This window comes from Bufo bufo, chromosome 1, assembly GCF_905171765.1.
Source record: "Bufo bufo chromosome 1, aBufBuf1.1, whole genome shotgun sequence".
Lineage (NCBI taxonomy): Eukaryota > Metazoa > Chordata > Amphibia > Anura > Bufonidae > Bufo > Bufo bufo.
In genome coordinates this window covers 731,287,495-731,312,288 of record NC_053389.1, presented here as the reverse complement: position 1 = coordinate 731,312,288, position 24,794 = coordinate 731,287,495, and the positions used below count along the sequence as shown (strand labels likewise).

At 41.8% G+C, this 24,794-nt stretch overlaps 1 protein-coding gene across 1 annotated transcript in view; it reads left to right on the top strand.

Moving 5' to 3' along the window:
- Positions 1-24,794, top strand: part of UNC5D (unc-5 netrin receptor D) — a 709,113-nt gene that overhangs the window by 255,468 nt on the left and 428,851 nt on the right.

Below are 24,794 nucleotides of genomic sequence, written 5' to 3'. Positions count from 1 at the left end.
TGTAGTGCAGATAATGTCGCTGTCACCAGCGACAAAAAAAATTACACTGAATGTCACTGATATTTCGGATGCGCTAACGTTATACTGGAGATGTAGCACAGATAATGTTGCTGCCACCAGCAGCAAAAAAATTTGACTGAATGTCCCTGATATTTCGGAAACGCAAACATTATACATGAGATGTAGCGCAACTGTCCGCAGCGGACACCGTCTACGCAAAAAGTACACTGGATGTCACGGATATTTTTAGGCTGCGCACATGTTACACAGGAGATGTAGCGTAGATAATGTCGCTGTCACCAGCGGCGAAAAAAATGACACTGAATGTCACTGATATTTCGGATGCTCTAACGTTATACTGGAGATGTAGCGCAGGTAATGTCGCTGCCATCAGCAGCAAAAAAATTAGACTGAATGTCACTGATATTTCGGATACGTAAATGTTATACAGGAGATGTAGCGCATGTAATGTAACTGTCCGCAGCAGACACCGTCTATGGAAAATGTACACTGGATGTCACAGATATTTTTAGGCTGCACACACGTTATACAGGAGATGTAGCGCAGATAATGTCGCTATCACCAGCTCCGAAAAAAATTACACTGAATGTCGCTGATATTTCGGATACGCTACTGTTATACTGGAGATGTAGCGCAGGTAATGTCGCTGCCACCAGCAGCAAATTTTTTTTTACTGAATGTCAATGATATTTCGGATACGCAAAAGTTATACAGGAGATGTAGCGCAGGTAATGTAACTGTCCACAGCGGACACCGTCTACGGAAAAAGGACACTGGATGTCATGGATATTTTTAGTCTGCGCACACGTTACACAGGAGATGTAGTGCAGATAATGTCGCTGTCAGCAGCAACCAAACAATTGCAAGCTATTTAGCGCAGGTCGCGCTAAAAATATATATTGCTGCCAGATACAACTATAGTCCTTAAAAAGACTTTTGGGTCTCTAACAAGTTTTAGCAATTTAGCGCAGGTTTTGCTAAAAATATATATTGCTGCAACACACAATAGTCCTTAAAAGGACTTTTGGGTCTATAACAAGAATAAAAACTAAAATATTGCTATTTCAATCCCTACACTATCTCCCTTCTGCTCTTCAGCTCTCCCTGATTAATACTGAGCCAAACCCAATGACGCGTTGCGGCCAGCCAATCACTGTAATGCCAGCAGTCAACATGGCTATGGCATTACAGTGAATAGCAGGACTTACCTGCATGTTTATTGGCTGCATAGCAGCCAAAAAATGTGCAGGGAGGAGACTCGAGCATCGCGCTCGAGCACACGTGGTAACTAGTGTTCTGCCAAGCGTGCTCGCCCAACACTACTCACTATCAAACCACCGTAGCAGGCCGGCCGGCAGCGTAACGTCACTCTACGGTAGTTTGATAGTGAGTACTACTACAGACCATTATGATATTTTAACAAATCTAACCAAGAGCTTAAGGATTACATGAATACAGTTTAGATATGAAGACTGCTGTGAGCGGGGCCAGGTGTATTTACACAGGGACACTGTTATGGGGGTATCTGTGAATGACACATATATAGCATAAGATGCTATATATGTGTCATTCACAGATCCCCCCAGAACAGTGCATCATACACAGATCCCCCTATAACAGTGCATCATCCACAGATGCCCCCATAACAGTGCATCATCCACAGATGCCCCCATAACAGTGTCATCCACAGATCCCCCATAACAGTGTGTCACCCACAGATCCCTATAACAGTGTCACCCACAGATCCCCATAACAGTGTCATCTACAGATCCCCTCCATAACAGTGTCATCCACAGATCCCTCATAATAGTGTCATCCATAGACCACCATTAGTTCAAAACCCACCAAAAGCACACCTTATCATCAGGTGCGTCTTTTAAAGCGAAAAATACTGTACTTTGTCACAAGGCGCATTCCTTTGTTTGTAGAGGGCACAATGATGGGGAACAGCGATTGTGCCACCCCCTGTCATTGAACCCATCAGATGCCGTGTACATTGCTGATCGCAACATCTGAGATTAAAATTAAAGCCTTTCAATGGTTAATCCGGTTTAAACAAACATACTCACCTCATCCATTTTCTTGCGGAGAGGCCGTCGCAGCCATCTTGATTGAGGACAACGCAAGAAAACTGATGCTGTCACTACGCCCGGCTACTGCAGTGACATCACATGTCACCCTGTGTGACATTTCACTCTGTATCTTCAATCAAGATGGCTGCGACGGCCTCTCCGCAAGCAAATGGATGAGGTGAGTATGTATTTTTTTTTTTTCCGCCATTTCTGGAAAAATAGAATCATCACCAGGCGCAAGGAAATTTGGTTTGAAATTTTTCCTGAAATTTGAATTGAAGCCAATTTGTTTGGCTTCGATTCACTCAACACCAGTGACATGTTCTCGCTTTTTTCTTTATTAAATATTTTTATTTCCAGTTTTTACAAACTCCAGAAATCCACATATACAAGTCATATTCAACACAGAAGACACTTAAATAAAGCAAAAACCCACCCCATCCATTAAAAAAAAAAGTTCTCTCCAACTATCACTGCCCATGTCCCATACCCTTTTTCTGCCATACCTAGACATCATATTGTATATCCACTTCTCAGTCGGAGGTTAGTTACCTTCTCCATGAACTGTTTGTAGGTAGGTGGGTTCTCATTCATCCAAAATTGCGATATGAGTTTCCTCAGTTGATATAAAATTATTTTTAATCAGTGATGGTGCATGAATCATGGAAGGTGACCCTAAAACACATAACACAGGGATCTCTGGGAGAGATACATCATATACCATCTTAATTAGTGCTAGCATCTACTGCCAGTATTTCTTTAGTTTAGGACATAACCACATCATATGTAAAATGTCTGCCTGTGATGATTGACAACGGGGACATAATGAATCTAACCTCATCCCGGCTTTATACAATAAAGAAGGGGTCTTACATGTTCTCTTTAAATGCTGTTAACAGCAGCTCAAGCAAGATGGTTGCTTCCATAATTATTTACAGAAACTAGACAAAAAAAATTTCACATAAGTGGTTTTGATTAACAAAAATATATAGGAGATACATTTACTTTAAGACACGCTATAATTAGCATATAAATATCTGTAGAAAAGAAATAAGATGCATTTACAGACATAAAATTCCCGGCACAAGCTTATTCTGGGACAGGTGTGTATATATATATACACTGCGTGCAGAATTATTAGGCAAATGAGTATTTTGACCGCATCATCCTCTTTATGCATGTTGTCTTACTCCAAGCTGTATAGGCTCGAAAGCCTACTACAAATTAAGCATATTAGGTGATGTGCATCTCTGTAATGAGAAGGGGTGTGGTCTAATGACATCAACACCCTATATTAGGTGTGCATAATTATTAGGCAACTTCCTTTCCTTTGGCAAAATGGGTCAAAAGAAGGACTTGACAGGCTCAGAAAAGTCAAAAATAGTGAGATATCTTGCAGAGGGATGCAGCACTCTTAAAATTGCAAAGCTTCTGAAGCGTGATCATCGAACAATCAAGCGTTTCATTCAAAATAGTCAACAGGGTCGCAAGAAGCGTGTGGAAAAACCAAGGCGCAAAATAACTGCCCATGAACTGAGAAAAGTCAAGCGTGCAGCTGCCAAGATGCCACTTGCCACCAGTTTGGCCATATTTCAGAGCTGCAACATCACTGGAGTGCCCAAAAGCACAAGGTGTGCAATACTCAGAGACATGGCCAAGGTAAGAAAGGCTGAAAGACGACCACCACTGAACAAGACACACAAGCTGAAACGTCAAGACTGGGCCAAGAAATATCTCAAGACTGATTTTTCTAAGGTTTTATGGACTGATGAAATGAGAGTGAGTCTTGATGGGCCAGATGGATGGGCCCGTGGCTGGATTGGTAAAGGGCAGAGAGCTCCAGTCCGACTCAGACGCCAGCAAGGTGGAGGTGGAGTACTGGTTTGGGCTGGTATCATCAAAGATGAGCTTGTGGGGCCTTTTCGGGTTGAGGATGGAGTCAAGCTCAACTCCCAGTCCTACTGCCAGTTTCTGGAAGACACCTTCTTCAAGCAGTGGTACAGGAAGAAGTCTGCATCCTTCAAGAAAAACATGATTTTCATGCAGGACAATGCTCCATCACACGCGTCCAAGTACTCCACAGCGTGGCTGGCAAGAAAGGGTATAAAAGAAGAAAATCTAATGACATGGCCTCCTTGTTCACCTGATCTGAACCCCATTGAGAACCTGTGGTCCATCATCAAATGTGAGATTTACAAGGAGGGAAAACAGTACACCTCTCTGAACAGTGTCTGGGAGGCTGTGGTTGCTGCTGCACGCAATGTTGATGGTGAACAGATCAAAACACTGACAGAATCCATGGATGGCAGGCTTTTGAGTGTCCTTGCAAAGAAAGGTGGCTATATTGGTCACTGATTTGTTTTTGTTTTGTTTTTGAATGTCAGAAATGTATATTTGTGAATGTTGAGATGTTATATTGGTTTCACTGGTAAAAATAAATAATTGAAATGGGTATATATTTGTTTTTTGTTAAGTTGCCTAATAATTATGCACAGTAATAGTCACCTGCACACACAGATATCCCCCTAAAATAGCTAAAACTAAAAACAAACTAAAAACTACTTCCAAAAATATTCAGCTTTGATATTAATGAGTTTTTTGGGTTATTGAGAACATGGTTGTTGTTCAATAATAAAATTAATCCTCAAAAATACAACTTGCCTAATAATTCTGCACTCCCTGTATATATATATATATATATATATACGTATGTAGTAGAGTTAACACACATGCTTTATGAGACGTGTTATCTAAACTAAATGCGTTACGCAAACGCCTTCAATTGCTTTTCAATGCCTTTTGTTTCAAGATAACACGATGAGTTAAGAAATTTGAGTTAAGAGTTTGTGTGTTAGTATTAACTCTGCTACATCTGTGTATATATATATATATATATATATACAGTACAGACCAAAAGTTTGGACACACCTTCTCATTCAAAGAGTTTTCTTTATTTTCATGACTATGAAGGCATCAAAACTATGAATTAACACATGTGGAATTATATACATAACAAACAAGTGTGAAACAACTGAAAATATGTCATATTCTAGGTGCTTCAAAGTAGCCACCTTTTGCTTTGATTACTGCTTTGCACACTCTTGGCATTCTCTTGATGAGCTTCAAGAGGAAGTCCCCTGAAATGGTCTTCCGACAGTCTTGAAGGAGTTCTCAGAGATGCTTAGCACTTGTTGGCCCTTTTGCCTTCACTCTGCAGTCCAGCTCACCCCAAACCATCTCCATTGGGTTCAGGTCCGGAGACTGTGGAGGCCAGGTCATCTGGCGCAGCACCCCATCACTCTCCTTCATGGTCAAATAGCCCTTACTTTCAATGTTTTCCCTATTTTTCGGCTGACTGACTGACCTTCATTTCTTAAAGTAATGATGGCCACTCGTTTTTCTTTACTTAGCTGCTTTTTTCTTGCCATAATACAAATTCTAACAGTCTATTCAGTAGGACTATCAGCTATGTATCCACCTGACTTCTCCTCAACGCAACTGAAGGTCCCAACCCCATTTATAAGGCAAGAAATCCCACTTATTAAACCTGACAGGGCACACCTGTGAAGTGAAAACCATTTCAGGGACTACCTCTTGAAGCTCATCAAGAGAATGCCAAGAGTGTGCAAAGCAGTAATCAAAGCAAAAGGTGGCTACTTTGAAGAACCTAGAATATGACATATTTTCTGTTGTTTCACACTTGTTTGTTATGTATATACTTCCACATGTGTTAATTCATAGTTTTGATGCCTTCAGTGTGAATCTACAATTTTCATAGTCATAAAAATAAAGAAAACTCTTTGAATGAGAAGGTGTGTCCAAACTTTTGGTCTGTACTGTATATATATATATGATACGTATTCAATTATAAAGGAAAGCTATGCATCATTCCTGTGATTTATATTGTAAAAGTGAACAACCTGAAGGATGAACGTTAGCACATAATACAACATGTTGTGTGGTAGTTTCTCATAGTTAACAATCTCCACCATATGAATAACTGAGAATGTGTCACCAAGCTGCCTGAAAATAAATTCAATTAAACAAAAACTGACGTCCAAGCATTGTTCAGCCGTCTGCAGGATTGACAAGAGAATATCCTTTTGACAGCGGTGATTAACGAGGCAGGAAAGTTTCCTTTCACGTCAGAAAGTTAGCACATGTCATATTAACTTTTGGTTATGAAAAAAATGAATAACTAAAATAAAAAAGACAACAAAAAACAAAAATGTCATTATAATGGAATGCTTGGTGTCATAGTAAAACCCAAAAGTTCAAGTGAAAAAAAAAAAAACACACAAAAAGGTACCATATGTTTTGCCCTATAAGATGCACCTGTCCATAAGATGCACCTAGGTTTTAACGGTGGAAAATAATAAAAATATATTTTCCATTAGACCTCAGCTCAGAGCCCCAATCAGATACCCAATGTTAATCAGACCTCAGCTCAGACCCCCAATGTTAGTAATACCCCCAATCAGACATCAGCTCAGACCCCCCAATGTTCATAAGACCCCAATCAGATCTCAGATCACAGCCCAATGTGATAAACTTGATTTACGCCCCCAAAGTGAATATGACCCCTAAGCAGACCTCAGATCAGAACCCAATGTGAATGACCCCCCCTCAAGTAGACCTCATATTAGAGTACAATGTAAATAACCCCCAAGCAGACCTCATATCAGACCCCCAGCCTCAGAGCAGACATTTAAAAAATTAACAATTAACTTACCTCTCCTGCTCCATACACTGCCTCCCCTCCTGACATCCATGCTCTTCTCGTTCTGCCTCCTGCACTCTTTCTGTGACTCAATGAGTATAGTGTAAAGGCACAGTGCATAGGTATCCTTACTCTGTGCGCAGTCACAGCACAGCAGGTATGCAAGGAAGACCAGGAAGGGGTGAGTATAGAGCCCAGGGAGCGCTTCCTTCAAAACTTCCCAGTCTTCCTGTACTAATGGGTGCTTCAATAATGGAAGCGCTCATTAGTATTCACCCCATAAGATGCATTGACAACTTCTCCCCACTTTGGTGGGGGGAAGTGCATCTTATAGGGTGAAAAATACAGTAATAAAATCAACAGTTCTCTAAATGGTCATCCTCATGTGGACATCTTAATATAAGATATCAGCAAACAAGATCTGTAAGGCATGAAGATTTTTTTTTATAGGAGACATTTTTCATACAATACATTGAGATATAATCCTATAGGGGTAACTCCCCCAAAATTACTCAGGATAACCCCAGGTTATTTTTATTAAATTGTGAGAACTGTCATATGGTTTTCTTGGTGGAGAAGTAAACAGAACTTCTCATTGTCCCTGCGTGTTTCTAGTAGTTGGAGAAGTAGCCACATTGGTCTGCAGTGTATCTTAATTGAATGCTGCAAAGTGTTTCAATCCCCTTACTGGGATCTTCATCAGATGGATGACCAGCAAAAGGATTGAAATAGAGATGACCGAATTTCTTGATTGCAAATCATTTCTACCCAAATTGAAAGTGCTTTAAATGCCTGTAAAATCTCTCTCTTTCCATCTCTCTGGGAAAATTATACCCAAACAACGCTAAAGAAATTCTGATTCTGCCCAATCTGATTTATTTTTTTTTTTTTAAATTTGGGTCGAATTTGGATTCTAACAAATCAATTCTAACAAATCAATTCTGAAACATGAGAAACTAATACATGTTGCAGCATTGTGCTACTTCAATAAAATATATATTAAAGTGAAGACCAATGTGGAAGTGATTAATGATTTATCTTGCAGTACTCAGGGACAAAAGAGCAATTTTGTTTGTTTCTTTAGCAAGTTAACAGTTCAACTATTGGTCCTTGGAAGAGATCTTCATAAGCTCTAGTCCAGGCATGCTCAACCTGTGACAAAACTACAACTCCCAGAATGCCCTGATAGCTGTAGGGTCTCAAGGTATGCTGGGAATTGTAGTTTTGCAACAGCTGGAGGGCCGCTGGTTGGGCATCCCTGCTCTAGTCCATGGAAGAATCTGTCCCTGTAGATCAGAATTTTGATCTGTGAAAGCCCACCATAGATCAGGTTTGACTCATCAGAATTTTTCTTTTATGAACAACTTATCCAAAAATCACGGAAAGACAACATTTTTTACGGACAAATTGTAAAACCATAATGAATGATAAAGATTGTAATTAATTCCTGTCTATAGCTTAGTATTTACTGTGAGCTGTAACATCATGATAATTACCACCAAAATTATCTAGTCAAGCACCACCAGCCTTAAAAAAATCACTGACACATTTTTTTTTTTTCATAGACACAGGAAAAAGTTACCTATATTTATGGCCTGCCATGTCTGTGCTTAGACCTATAAACAAACACTGAGACTAATTAGCTATACAAGTATAATTTTATTGTAATACATGTTAAAAAACATCAAATCTGAGATGACAAACGTATATATATCACAAGTGCAGCACAACCCTGGGAGATACAAGTAATGGGTATGACATCAAGAGGAATGTGGGAAGAAGATGCAAATCTAAATCTACTGGATGGGCATCTAATCAAATAAAGTGCAAAGTGCCATGTGAATAAAGTGCATAAGCAGACCCCATTAAACAACGCATCCCTGCCCTGCCAAATGACTCACAGATAGTGCATGATGTAAAATGTATACAAGTAATCACATACCGTTTGTAAAAATATCACCCAGAGGAAGGTTTCCACCGAAACGCGTGTCGGGGTGTGCGGTTTTCCTGCGGAGATATTATTTTTATATTTGCAGCCAAGAAATAATTACTAGAAGTGCACAAATAGTCCCATAACATGGACAGTGACATACCAGATGTATTATTCGAATTTGCGATCTCCATTCATCATTTTCTACAATGCGAAATATCGGCAATATAATTTTCGCTTACGCGCATGCGCAAATGCACTGTACAGTACCCAAATGCACTATAAAGAAAGTATATTGGTATATAACACCCCGCTTCAATCAGTTTTTTGGGGGGACGACTAGTATATCACACCAGTAGAAATTATTTGTTCCAATAACGCTTGTCCCTCTATATACCTGCAGTATCGCAGCAGAACCGCACACAACTGCCGCACAATACAAATGCACTATAACATACTTTCTAACATAGAAAGTATATTATAACATTGTACAAGGAAGGCAAGCCATTAGAATATACATAAAGATAAAACGTAACCTTTAATAATGTTACTATGAGGGTCCAATCACACGTCCGTAAGTTTTTTGCGGATCCGCAAAACCCGGACACCAGTAATGTGCATTCCGCAATTTGTGGACCGCACATCGCCGGCACTATAATAGAAAATGCCTAATCTTGTCTGCAATTGCGGACAAGAATAGGACATGTTCTATTTTTTTCCGGAAACTAGAGCACAGATGCGGAAGTGCGGATCCGCAAATGCGAATGCGGACAGCACATTCCGGCCCCATAGAAAAAAAATGGGTCTGCAAATTGCGTAACTGATGCGGACCCATTTTGCGGACGTGTCAATGAAAAAGATATCCCTCAAAATGAAAATAAATTTAATTATTAAAGTTAAAGGGGTTCTGCACTTTTTAACTGATGATCTATCCTCTGGATAGATCATCAGCATCTGATCGGCGGTGGTCCGACACCCGGGACCCTCGCCGATCAGCTGTTTGAGAAGGCAGCGGCGTTCCAGCAACGGCGCAGCCTTCTTACTGTTTACCGCCGGCCCAGTGACGTCACGACTAGTATCAACTAGCGTGGGAGGGGCTAAGTTCCATTCAAGTGAACAGAGATTAGCCCCGCCCACGCTAGTTGATACTAGACGTGACGTCACTGGGCCAGCGGTAAACAGCGACAAGGCCGTGGCGCTGCTGGAGCTCCGCTGCCTTCTCAAACAGCTGATCGGCGGGGGTCCCAGGTGTCGGACAGCTGATCCCGGGTGTCGGAATCCCCGCCGATCAGATGCTGATGATCTATCCAGAGGATAGATCATCAGTTAAAACAAAGTGCAGAACCCCTTTAAGCAAAAAGCATAGATGTGGTAGGCAATAACAGGTGCTCGGCGGCACTAAATCAGAAACCATATGTCCTACCACAATCCGGGGGGTTCCAGTGCACATCCATGAATCCCGGAGGGAAAGCAAAAAACATCTATCCCTGGGCTAGATGATGATGTGGTATTGAAGGACAGGGTGGGCAAAAAACTGTCCCTGATATTGCCCTACAGGGGGGTGCTATTCTGGCCCTGATAGCCTAACCACAGACCACCCGCCCTGATAAGAGCGACCTCATCCGGAACCTTACCCTATATAAAAATGGCCCTAGTAAGCCCCTAGGCCCCTGACTTGCAGGTGATCACTATATAGATCTATGTGTTTTGACTCATTATAAAAGTATATTATAAGTATATTACACCCCTCTGTGTATCACACCAATCGATAGCACACCTATACTAGTCCTTAAAAACACTTTTGTGGCCCTATTAGCTAGCGTTTGGTGTCCCTAACAATCTGTCCCTGCTCCACACAGCAACCTCTCCCTACACTGGCAAAACACTGAATGTAAAAGGGCGGCCAGATCAGGTTTATTTATAAGGTAGGGGGTGTGTCCATGTGCTGAAACGTCTCAATTGGCTGTCCTGTACCACCTGATGGATGTGTCATGGGTCAAAGTTCTTCATAATGTAAAAGAATATGGCAGGCGCAAATTTCTTCATATGTTCGCATATTCGGCGAATCGCGAACAAGCAAATTTTGCGGCGAAACGACCGCAGGGCGAACCGCAAGGCCATCTCTATTCACATGGCACTTTGCACTTTATTTGTGCACTTCTAGTAATTATTTCTTGGCTGCAAATATAAAAATAATATCTCCGCAGGAAGACCGCACACCCCGACACGTGTTTCGGTGGAAACCTTCCTCTGGGTGATATTTTTACAAACGGTATGTGATTACTTGTATACATTTTACATCATGCACTATCTGTGAGTCATTTGGCAGGGCAGGGATGCGTTGTTTAATGGGGTCTGCTTATGCACTTTATTCACATGGCACTTTGCACTTTATTTGATTAGATGTCCATCCAGTAGATTTACCTTTGCATCCTCTTCCCACATTCCTCTTGATGTCTTACCCATTACTTGTATCTCCCAGGGTTGTACCGCACTTGTGATATATATACGTTTGTCATCTCAAATTAGATGTTTTTTAACATGTATTCCAATAAAATGTATACTTTTATAGCTAATTAGTCTCAGTGTTTGTTTATAGGTCTTCCCATTATTTCTGAGCTAGCTTTGCTAGAGGGGTTCAGGCCATTTGTTGTTTCACGCATTTTCATGTAACCGCCTTTGGTTTAAACATGTCTGTGCTTAGCTCAACTCTATCAGATTTGTAGATCTACACAAATTTTTATAAAGCTTTATAAAGATCTTCTATACCATATGATAATGCCTTTAGGGTGTTCTGATTTCTTTGTCCTTTACTGGTTACGGTTTCTTTGGGTTATTTTCATATTGTAACCATACTGCAGTACTATTCTTGCACCCACAGGATGAAAGTCAGGGTTGCCAACCACCTGTATATAGATTCCAGATCTATTTTCAAATCGTGAGAACTGCCAAAGGTTTCCTTATGCCATTCACATATTGTGAAAGTAATGTGCAAATACTGAAGAAATGTAATGCCTTTCTGTTTCCCTCAGTTTGAGAATCAGGGTTGCCAACCATCTGTTAATAGACTCCAGGTCTATTTTAAAACATGGAGGAAATGTATTATTTGTGGTAGTTTTGGTGTGAATTTGTTGTCTTTTCATTATGAGGTTGTACCAAACCTTTAAAACCCACAAAATTGCCATAGTAGATTTAATAAATGACCCTCTATGTTAAGATGTCAAATCCAACAACAATCTGCATCCCATGCATGTAATTGTAGTTTCCGTGTTCAGATGCTATGGAAAATTTCTGTATGGGAAAAAAATCTGTAAGATTAAAGTGGTTGTCCGGGCTTTTAATATTGATGAACTATCCTCAGGATAGGTCATCAATATCAGATCGGCTGGGGGACAGCACCTGGACACTACCACCCATCAGTTGCATGAGGAGACGGCGCGTGCGCAATGGGCACTTGCCATCTACCGTCTCTTCCTGTTCACCGCGGTTGTCTATAGCAAAGCGGAAGAGGGTATGTAATCAATATTAAAAGCCTGGACAACCCCTTTAAGTAGAATATTGCTTATTCCAACAAATTCCACATGGAAAAATGTGTTAATAAGTACAATTTGGATCAAATGGGGACGATTCTTGCGCAGAGCAGCATCAGAAATCCAAGTGATTTCTTCCATTGATCTTGCAGTAAAATGCATGTTAGATTTATGATTTGCGAATATCAAATGTGTGAACGTACCCTTATATTTATTTGAGTGATTCTTATATTGTTATAGTAAGGTAATTATTACTGGAGTAGACCAACACCGTTCTTATTCCTACAGTATGAGAATAAGGTTTGAAAACCATCTCTTAGTAGACCCCACATCTATTTTCAGATTGTAGTAATGTCTCAAGGTAATGCAAGTATAAAGAAATAGAGGGGAAGAAGAGTGCAGGGTCACTGTCTGGGACCACAGCTAGCAAACTGTAAATCTGCTACTCATCTTTGTTCTCCACTCTGGTTAGTAGATCTAAGGCAATTTTTTTTCACCAGAGACCACCATATAGCCACCTGGACTTGACTGCTGGGGACCCAGGATACATTTTCAAAATTAGATGACAGAATAAAAGCTGCAAGTTCACAGTTAGCAGACCAATCAGATGCCAAGGTGTAGCAGGAAGCTAAAACAAGCCAGAGTCTGTGCAAGGAGAGTCAATAGCAGACAAAACAACAGACAAGGGGTTAAACCAGAAGCAAGCTGAGGAGCTAAAGCCAGAAGAAACAGTTAAAGCCTAAACTGTAGATATGGGTTCATTCAAAATCTAGCTGATGTCAATACACAGGAAGGTCCAACATAAATGCAACATTGTTCTGAACACACAGAACAAACAGGAGTCAGGACAAAATCACAGGCAAAGCACTGCAGAGGGTGCAAGACTTAAAGTGTAACTGTCATTCTATTTGTATTTTTATAATTTATATGGGCAGTGACGTTAACTATTTTTGTAATATACTTGAATTACTGAAAATGTACATTTCTATTAGAAAATTAGCTCTAAGGTGGCCCAGTTTGAACCTTAGCAACGCTCCTCTGTTTTCTGTTTACATAACAGTGGAGACTTGTTAACACTGACTGTGTTATGTAAACACAAGATGGAGGAGCTCAAAATCGGCCACTTTAGAGCTATTTTTCTAATAGAAATGTATGATTTCAGTAATCAAAGTATATTACAAAAATGGTTAACATCACTGCCCCTATACATTACACAAATAAAAAAAGAATGGCAGCTACACTTTAACTCCCTTGCCTAGCTCTGGGATTGGCTGCTGGGTCAGGCATCTGATTGGCTTGACATTTAGGCTCACAGATAGGTTAACCAGTCAGGCTGGTCTGTGTAGTAACTGGTCTGGAGCAGCAACTCAAGAAACCTAGAGAATGGTTTTCTTATATCCACAGTATAAGAATCAGGGATGCCAGCCATTCATATTTTCAAATTGCAAGTGTAACAGCGGCTGCTGCGTGTTGCTGTTCCCCTGCTTACCGTCGTGGTCCCGGGCGCCGTGTTCAGCGGTAATCTGCTGCCAGTGTTTCCTTTCAGCCCTGGGCACAGCATGCTTGCTGCTTGTTTCCTGCAGCATTTCCTTAAGGGCCGGCGCACGTCACTTCCTGTGTTTTATTGGTTGTATCATGTGACCTCGCCAATCAATTCTAGCCCTCCTGCATATATATAAGTGGCTTAGACTCCTTCCCATATGCCTCAGTGTCAAGGTCTTTGTGTCCTGCTAAGATTCCTGATATCCGCTTGTGTTCTAATGTTCCTGACTCGTACTTGTGTTCCTAGACTCTGCTACTTGCTTTATCCCTGCCTGCTTGCCTTGACTCTCGTGTAGCCGACCCAGATTGCCTGACCTGTACCTGTGCCACCTGCCCTGACCTATTGCCTGTATGACTTCACCTCTGCCTCGTCCTTCGGTCCTGCACTGTTGCTCCTTGTAACGACTCAGCCTGCTGACAACGCCTGTACCTCTGGTACCTTTCTCAGGTACCTCCTGGTCCACATAGAACATCTGCCTCGTGTGCCTATCCTCCTCAAGCGGTAGCGACCTGGTATTCCCCTCGGGAAAGTCTATCCCCACCATCAGGGGTACTGTGAAGATCGAGGGGTTCACTTAGACAACACCCTTAGAGGAGGTAGGATACGTGGCACAGTGGGTTCAGACCCGCTGGTTTGTGACAGCAAGAATGTCTCATTCTATCATTCATTCAAGTAACATTTAGGTCCAACATCAAAGCAGTTTTACTTTGAAGGTCAGATAAATGACCTTCATTTGCCATAAACTTTAACCAAGTGAATAAATACGTTTGTTAAAGATGTAGAGAAAAGTAAGAAAATAAGAATATAGCTTGATCTTCTTAGAATTCAATACTTTATTACCGTATAACAAGAAGTTATTCACATTTACTACAAATGTACAGTTCAGTCGAGCAGATAAGTCAAAGAATCTGAAAGAGCACATTCATTACGATATAATGGCATGTCCTTCCTCACCAAGTTTAATTTCTTAGCACTCTATTTTCCCATGTACTTGCTATTTTACCTTACTTCAGATGTGGGGTTGCTTAGCAATTGTGTGACTAAAATCATCAAAGAACATTCATAAACTATATCGAGGCTTTTCATCTAGATTCTTCTTTACCCTTCTCCACAGATTATAGATAAGAAAAAGCACAAAGGGTTACGTCTACAAATTTTATACTTTCCCTTCAGCATTCTGATGCATTAAATAATAATGGCACCAATAATAAAAACCTGTAGAATTATCTTTCCACCTCCAGGTAGAGTAACATTTAAAGAGGAAATCATAGCATAATAGCTGAAAAGACAAACTAAAAAAAAATCATAGACGGAATGTTCCTTTTAGGCTACATGCACACAAACGTGGTTTGTTTCCGTGTCCACTCCATTTTTTTGGCGGATAGGATGTGGACCTATTAATTTCAATGGGTCTGCAAAAAATGCGGACAGCACACCGTGTGCTGTCCGCATCAGTATGTTTGTTCCGTAGCCACGCAAAAAAAATAGAACATGTCCTATTCTTGTCCGTTTTAGGCATTGTTACAATGGATCCGCAAAAAGAAAAAACAGGTGGCATCCGTTTTTTTTGGTTGCGGATGCACAATTTACGGATTGCAAAACACATACGGTCGTATGCATGTAGCCTTAAAGAAAATATTGATTTAATTTAGAAGCCGCAGGTGATGACAAGGGACTGCCATAAATTGGCAATACTCACCCTGTGGCATTCTTAAGAATAATTTGGAGAGCATGAAATGTAAAGGCTAGAGACACATTCCTGTGCAATTTGTTATGATTTAATTTCACTCATTTTGGGCTGAAAATCATTTTTTCAATTAGTCTTTTTAAAAATTGTCAGCAGTTTGGGTGCTACAGGGTTAAGTTAAATCTTAGTTTCAGTTTCACACTGAGCCTTCACGTTGCTGTTCTGACGGCTATGTATAGCCCTTATCCCTGAACTCTAGAGTCTAGACAGTTCATAAACACGCATTATAACTAAATTATTTTCAAACTGTTAAGAATATGGCTTAAATGATGAACTGGCAGGAGTTCAGGGATAGGAGCTATACATAGCTCTCAGAACAATCCCATGATGGCTCATTGTGAAACTGACACTAAAATAGTGTGCAGTTTGGCTGAAATTTAACCCTGTAGACGAAAAACTGTAAAATGAAATTGTAAATTTTTTAAATAAAATTTGCCCCTCAAAAGCCTTTAAAATAAGTTAAGATTATGCCTGGGAGCTATAATCCTATAATTTTACTTTTGCAATTTAATCTTCATTCCAATGATGTACAATATTGTTACAAACAAAAAATAATAAATTATCTAGAAGAATAGTTTGGCACATGGGGTGGGTGTGCTCTGACACATAGAAGAGCTGGGTTAAAGGGAACCTGTTATGTTGTACATAGAACCCAATATGGGGGCAGCATGGTACAGAACCGTTGTTAGTGTAGATGTTATTCACTGACTAGGACTTCCCAGTGGATGCCAAAATATAGAAAGAGCAGAGATACTGAAGTGAATATATAGTTAGTGAATGTTATAGTTGGAGATAAGTGAAAATTTGGAAAATTTGATTCGGCTGCTTTGCTGAATAAAAAAAAATTGCTTCGTAATGAATTACTTTGTCACAAAGCAAATTGTTTTGTAAGTAGCGGGTGCAATGACAGGGAGCTGAGATAGTGCCACTCCCCATCATTGTACCCCTCAGATGCCACGTTCATACATGATAGCGGCATCTGCGAGTAAAAACTGTGTAAAATGAACAGAAAAAATATTAAATCATACTTACCTGATTACTTACAACGGACTGGCCACCGCCATCTTGATTGAAGATTTGGTGCGAAATCTCGATGATGACGTCATCACGCCGGCCGGTGTCGTGACGTCAGACGTCACCACGCATGGGACTTCGACCGAGAACTTCAGTCAAGATGGCGGTGGCCGGCGCGTCATGACCAAATGTATCAGGTAAGTATGATTTTTTTCGTTTTTTACACTATTTCAGGTTAAATCAATTCGCTACCATGAAGCACAAAGAAATTCGGCTTTGCGGCAAATGGAGTTTATTCTGAAATTGGGATCGAATTCCACTTTGTGGGATTCGATTCACTCATCTCTAGTTATAGTGAATATTTTGCTATGAAATTGCAATATTATACACATACATATCATAGAAATCTTTGTCTTATAGAATGAGAGGGGAGATTTATCAAACTGGTGTAAAGTAGAACTGGCTTAGTTGCCCATAGCAATCAATCAGATTCCACATTAAATTTTTCACAGCGCCTTTGGAAAATGAAAGGAGGAATCTGATTGGTTGATATGGGCAGCTAGGCAAGTTCTACTTTACACCAGTTTGATAAATCTCCCCGCAGTATCTTATAATTAAATTTTGTTTGCATCAGGAATCAAAAATAATTGAAATATCTATAAAAGGGTGCACGTTCAGTTTCAGCCTAGGCTGTCTGAGAACCACCAGCAAAATTCATTCTGGGGGCCCACTGTATATGCTTTATATATATATTTATACACTGCTCAAAAAAGGGAACACTTAAACAACACAATGTAACTCCAAGTCGATCAAACTTCTGTGAAATCAAACTGTCCACTTAGGAAGCAACACTGAGTGACAATCAATTTCACATGCTGTTGTGCAAATGGGATAGACAACAGGTGGAAATTATAGGCAATTAGCAAGACACCCCCAATAAAGGAGTGGTTCTGCAGGTGGTGACCACAGACACTTCTCAGTTCCTATGCTTCCTGGCTGATGTTTTGGTCACTTTTAAATGCTGGCGGTGCTTTCACTCTAGTGGTAGCATGAGACAGAGTCTACAACCCACACAAGTGGCTCAGGTAGTGCAGCTTATCCAGGATGGCACATCAATGCGAGCTGTGGCAAGAAGATTTGCTGTGTCTGTCAGCGTAGTGTCCAGAGCATGGAGGCGCTACCAGAAGACAGGCCAGTACATCAGGAGACGTGGAGGAGGCCGTAGGAGGGCAACAACCCAGCAGCAGGACCGCTACCTCCGCCTTTGTGCAAGGAGGAACAGGAGGAGCACTGCCAGAGCCCTGCAAAATGACCTCCAGCAGGCCACAAATGTGCATGTGTCTGTTCAAATGGTCAGAAACAGACTCCATGAGGGTGATATGAGGGCCCAACGTCCACAGGTGGGGGTTGTGCTTACAGCCCAACATCGTGCAGGACGTTTGGCATTTGCCAGAGAACACCAAGATTGGCAAATTTGCCACTGGCGCCCTGTGCTCTTCACAGATGAAAGCAGGTTCACACTGAGCACATGTGACAGACATGACAGAGTCTTGAGACGCCGTGGAGAAAGTTCTGCTGCCTGCAACATCCTCCAGCATGACCGGTTTGGCATTGGGTCAGTAATGGTGTGGGGTGGCATTTCTTTGGAGGGCCGCACAGCCCTCCATGTGCTCGCCAGAGGTAGCCTGACTGCCATTAGGTACCGAGATGAGATCCTCAGACCCCTTGTGAGACCATATGCTGGTGCGGTTGGCCCTGGGTTCCTCCTAATGCAAGACAATGCTAGACCTCATGTGGCTGGAGTGTGTCAGCAGTTCCTGCAAGACGAAGGCATTTATGCTATGGAATGGCCCGCCCGTTCCCCAGACCTGAATCCAATTGAGCACATCTGGGACATCATGTCTCGCTCTATCCACCAACGTCACGTGGCACCACAGACTGTCCAGGAGTTGGCAGATGCTTTAGTCCAGGTCTGGGAGGAGATCCCTCAGGAGACCGTCCGCCACCTCATCAGGAGCATGCACAGGCGTTGTAGGGAGGTCATACAGGCACCTGGAGGCCACACACACTACTGAGCCTCATTTTGACTTGTTTTAAGGACATTACATCAAAGTTGGATTAGCCTGTAGTGTGTTTTTCCACTTTAATTTTGAGTGTGACTCCAAATCCAGACCTACATGGGTTGAAAAATTTGATTTCCATTTTTTATTCTTGTGTGATTTTGTTGTCAGCACATTCAACTATGTAAAGAACAAAGTATTTCAGAAGAATATTTAATTAACTCAGATCTAGGATGTGTTATTTTTGTGTTTTTGAGAAGTGTATTTATATGTATATATATATATATATATATATATATATTTATATATATTACCTGACCCCCATTCACAAATCCCTAAAACTGTGTCAAACACATTTTTAATCAGCAGCCTGCTGCCTACCCTGTTCCTCAGACTGTTCTGGCCTATAGCTCTTGTCAGTATCTTGTCGAGTGGCTCTTGCCTTGAACCAGGGCTTTTGCCTTGAACGCACGTTCACACAGTTTACCTTTGTCATTATTATCGGGTATTGAGTGCAGATTGATGGGAGAACACATTTTTCATTTTAGAACAAGGTCGCAACATAACAAAATGTGAAAGAACTGAAAGGGTCTGAAGACTTTCCAAATGTAGTGTTATTTTTCCATGTGTATCTCCCTTCTCAGCATCTTCAGTACTGAACACTGGCATATCTATAAATGTCCATTTCTAGATATATTCAGCACGATGAAGCGCTCAGCCTGTAAATGGATTTTTAAATTGCTGGGGGCGAGACATGCAGGTTAAATCTGTTCCTTTTGAGTGGATAATTTTATGGAGGAAAATAACCGCATTTAGCAAGGGGTACAGAGCATGAGGGAAAGGGGCTTATCTGACATTTATGGGGGTTACTAATTAATATCTCCACTTAAAACATGTTTTTATTTCAAAGCAAAGGCCAAAAACTGACAATTAAATAACCTAATGAAGCCAATCTCACTGCAATGACAATATATAGAATCACACAGAGGAAGCAGAGCTGAGTTGGTCAAGTATCTGTTCCTTTTGTGTAGCACGGTAGCGAGATAAAGGGGTCATCCGAGAACCTACTGTATGCTTTTTTTTCTGAGCATGTTTGCTTATGGAAAACTGTATTTCCTAAAGGTGCCTTGTTTCAACTCCAGGCGACCAGAAATTGAAAATGGTGTATGAGAATAAAAATACCTACTCACGTTAGATAAAAAAAAAAAATAGCCATTGGTCAGTTGATGCCATTTCCATGCTTGCCTACTGCTTGCTCACTGCACAGAACAAAGATGACACCTACTATAGAAGAAAAGTAGCTGCAAATCTAGCATGCTCGACCTAGATCACGTGAACTGCTAAAGGACCTATCCCTAAAAAAAAAAGATATGAACAGACTTGTAGCCCGGGGATTTTTTGTAATGAAACCTCCACCCATTTCCACTTCTAAAATTCAGCTGGATTCAAAACATTTCTTATTATAGCAGTGCAGGACAATAACTCAAAGGATTGTGGGAATACCCCACTGAGATAGTATTGTATTCTTCCTTACCTTTCCTCTTAGCTCAAGATATCCCGAGATGATTGTCCCAGTTTAAACAACTTTGAAAAAAATATGATTCTCTGATACAATGTTGGAAGTTGTTTATGCTATATGTGTCTACATTTGGCCACCCAGTAACTGTCATGTATATTACAGCCTATTGCAGGCTTTCCTAGCATGTCATGAAGAAAATTAGCAAAATGGGTGGACACATCAATAACCCGATTAGTTTAGATTCAGTCATATTGAGAACCACTGATGATACTGGGACACCATAACAAAGTCAGCACTGCCACCTCTGTATATTTGTATGGTACCAAAGTGGTTACTTGCCTTCTAATTGTACGGTATTTGTGGATTACAACGACTTCATCATTAGCATGCACATATCTTCACTCATCGAGCCTTGTAAACTGCTTTGAAGACTGAAGACGCAGCTCCATTTATCATCCCTGTGCCTCCAGAGCCCCAGCCAGGTGTAACGGAAGAAAACACATTTGGCAAGAGAAGCCTCAGCACATCGCTGCTGATGGACATTTCAAAGCAGTGATAATGAGCAGGAGATAAGGGGATTATGGGAACATATGCTTGGAAGAAGCTTTGTGACTGCTAAACACCAGGTTTAGTCCAAGCAATTCTGGTGTCCACATACAAGATAAAAGCTAGCGGTTCACCTTCAGATTGCAGGAATGGGCCTACAGATTTTCATCCATCAGTCTTCACATTTGTTTATTCAGAGGATGAGGAGAGTTGTTCTCTACATGTGTGAAATCCTCGCATATGAGATGCAAACAATTTGATATTTTGTATGCATTGCAATTAGAGATAAGCGAATCGAATCAGACGAAGTGGAATTCGCAACGAATTAGAATTTCCTCGCGCTTTGTGGTAATGATTAACAATTTTTCCTAAATGGCGGCTACAATGGCGGCTACACATGTGAGGACATGGGGCAAGGAACTCTGGGAAGGCCTATTTTAATACAAAAAGAAAAATACATTCTCAGTTCACGTCGGCAGCGGTTATATGTCTTGAAAGCGCTTAGTGGCCTATTTCAGTACAAAAAGAAAAATATATTCTCAATTCACGTCGGCAGCGGTTATATGTCTTGAAAGCGTTTAGTGGCCAATTTCAGTACAAAAAGAAAAGTATATTCTCAGTTCACTTCTGCAGTTATATGTGTTGAAATGGATTAGTGGCCTATTTCAGTACAGAAAGAAAAATATATTCTCAGTTCAAGTCGGCGGTTATATGTGTTGAAAGCCTGACTGGGAGTCAGCAGGGTCGCAGCAGTGAGTCAGCAGGGTGGCAGCAGTGGGAGGTCCGGAGCCAAATGTGCCTGGGGTAGACCACCTGCTTCGTAGCAGCCTACCTGCCTGGGAAGTAGTGGTGCAGGGGTTCACAGAAGTCAGTCAGTGTGTAGTGTTGTCGGTAAAATCACCTACTTTGCGGTGTGGCAGTTTTTTGTACAGCCTCCGGAGGAGGTGAACATGGCCAATGTTGGCACCACGGCCCTGCGTCAACATATGAAGCATCACCATAAACTGTCCTGGGAGAACCGTGGCTCTGATGTGGTGGTCCAGCCTGCTTCAGCAACCGCTGCATTACCCAGTGGCACGCCACACCAAATTTCAGGCAGTCAAGGCTCCGCCACCTCAGGCGAAGGGAGCTGTCTGTCATTCCCATCGTCTGCTGGTTCTGAAGCTCCTGCTCCTCCTACTCCTCGTCAGTCATTCCGTCTGCAATCGATCACCAAAGCGATTACCAAGAGACAACAGTATGTGTGCACGCATCCAACGGCGCAGAAGCTGAACGTGCTGCTGTCCAAGTTGCTGGTGCTGCAGTCCCTCCCATTCCAAGTGGTGGACTCTGCACCTTTCAGAGAACTGATGGCTTGTGGCGAGCTGAGGTGGAGAGTCCCAAGCCTTTAGTGATGTATTTCGGTATCAACAAAAAAAATTATTCAGCGTTCAGCGCTGCAGTTATATGTGGTAAAACCTTTAGTGACATATTTCAGTCAAAATACAAATTTTTTTCAGCGTTCAGCGCTGCAGTTATATGTGGTAAAAACTTTATTGAAGCATTTTGGTAGAAAAACAAAATTTATTCAGCGGTCAGCACTGCGGTTATATGCGGTAAAATCTTTAGTGACGTATCTTAATGAACTTTGCGACTCTTCCATACTCAAAGCTATCTTGACGCTTTGTCTTCTCATTGTCTGTAGCTACTACAGGCCTGTTCATGCCAGGCAGGTTCCCCCAGAAGTATCTGGGTCGATGAGCAGCCGATACCACACTTGCATCAGTCTTGACAGAATTCGTCTCCAGGTAGAGAGAAATTGTTTTTTGGAATGCTTTCTCCATCATAACCACGTTGTCTAATAAACTGAAAACTGGCGGATTCTCTCCTGTCTTAGGCAATACTTAATTTTTATTATAAACTATTGAATATTAAATTGAACCAAAACTTGATTAAAATTATAAGAAATTAATCTTAAATTTGCCAGTATATTATCCCAATCTTCCAGGGAAATTCAAGGACAATCAATTTGCCAAGCTATTTGTGCCGGAAAATGTGTATTATTAAATCGTGTTTTAAGCAACACTTTATAAAGTTGAGAAATTTTAACCTTCTGTTCTGTCAGATATTCCCTATAAATGAACAAACAAAGTGGCCATTCTGTGGTCTCCTCATGCTGCTGCCACCTCCACACTCTCTCGTCGTCGTGCCACTCTGTGGCCCCCTCATGCTGCTGCCAACAATGCAATCTCTCGTCGTCGTGCCACTCTGTGGCCTCCTCATGCTGTGGCCTCCTCATGCTGCTGCCACCTCCCCACTCTGTCACAGGGTCACTCTGTGGTCTCCTCATGCTGCTGCCACCTCCACACTATGTCACCTTGCCACTCTGTGGTCTCCTGATCCTCTTGCAACCTCCACACTCGGTCATTGCGCCACTCAGTGGCCTTCTCCTGATGCTGCTACTGCTGCTGCCTCCACCCCTAGACTCTGTCATTTTGCCACTCGGTGTCTTCCTCCTACTGCTGCCACACTCGGTCATTGTGCCACTCAGTGACCTCCTCATACTGCTGCCACCTCCAGACTCTGTATTTTGCCACTTGGTGGCCTTCTCCTGATGCTGCTACTGCTGCTACCGCCACCTCCAGACTCTGTCATTTTGCCACTCTGTGGCTTCCTCATACTGCTGCCACCTCCACACTCAGTCATTGTGCCACTCAGTGGCCTACTCATACTGCTGCCACCTCCAGACTCTTTCATTGTGCCACTCGGTGGCCTTCTCCTGATGCTCCTACTGCTGCGGCCGCCACCTCCAGACTGTCATTGTGCCAGTCTGTGGCCTCCTGAAGCTGCCGCCACCTCCACACTGTCATTGTGCCACTCTGTGGTCTCCTCATGCTGCCACCACCTCCCAACTGTCATTGTGCCACTCTGTGGTCTCCTCATGCTGCCGCCACCTCCAGGCTGTCATTGTGCCACTATGTGGCCTCCTGATGTTGCCGTAACCACCAGACCCTGTCATTGGGCCACTCTGTGGTTTCCTCATGGTGTTCCCACCCTGCCACTTCATGACTGGGCCACTATTTTGTCTTTCGCCCTGGCTGACATCATCATTTGTTTGACCATTCTTCTGATCTGTCAGAAGGAAGGAAAAATGAGACGCACAACGGATCCTGTCTGTGTAGCAGCAGTAAGGCCTGTATGGTCTCATCAGAATTGGCCTATGATTTGGTAGCCAAAAACAGGAGTGGGTACAAAACACAGAAGACATGCAAATATTCCATTTACGTGTCATCTCTGTTTTAGATCCAATCCTGTTTTTTTTTGGTATTAGCAATACTGATGGATTTTTGAGCAAATGCTGACCGAGTGAAGGCGTATGCTCCACAGACAGGATCCGTTTTTTGTGGGTTATTGTTCTGACGGATCAGAGGAAGGGCAAATTAATCAGTGATGTCAACACAAACTTACTGCTGACACCCCCTCCACTCTGTTGGGGGGCTCTACTTGTGTAAGCGTTTAATAGAACAGGTTATGTAGACATCCATGTGGAATCAGCTGGCGACGGTGTAAAAGGAGTGCGCTTCTTCTTGGCACTTACATCGACCTGTAAGGCTGAGTTCACACTTGAGTTATTTGGTCAGTTTTGGCCCCGTAACTGCCCAAATAAGTGAAATGTGCAGTGATTCTAAGAGCGACGCCTGTTATCTGCATGTCATACAGACTCACAGTATTATTTCACTACCAAAGCAGACTCCCTATGCGTGTTACTGCAAGGCACAGTGTTCTACACCGCTATAAAGGCTCTCTGCAGCCAGGAAATAGCTGTTTTTTACCGTAATTAGCCGCAAATATATTTGTATCGAAAAAAAATTGTTTCCGAAAAATTTGGCGAACCGGCGAATCCAATTTTTTTTAAATTCGCTCATCTCGAATTTCAATGTATCAGAATATTCTAAAGATGGGATAAATGACAGGTTTAACTGGGTTGTAACCATCTTAATGTAGAAATACCATTTTATCAACAGCTGAGTGAATTCCATTGCTGAGGACCCATGCACATGTCACTGTAGGTCAGTGCCATAAAGCTCTTTTGTGCAGAACATCCATGCTCCA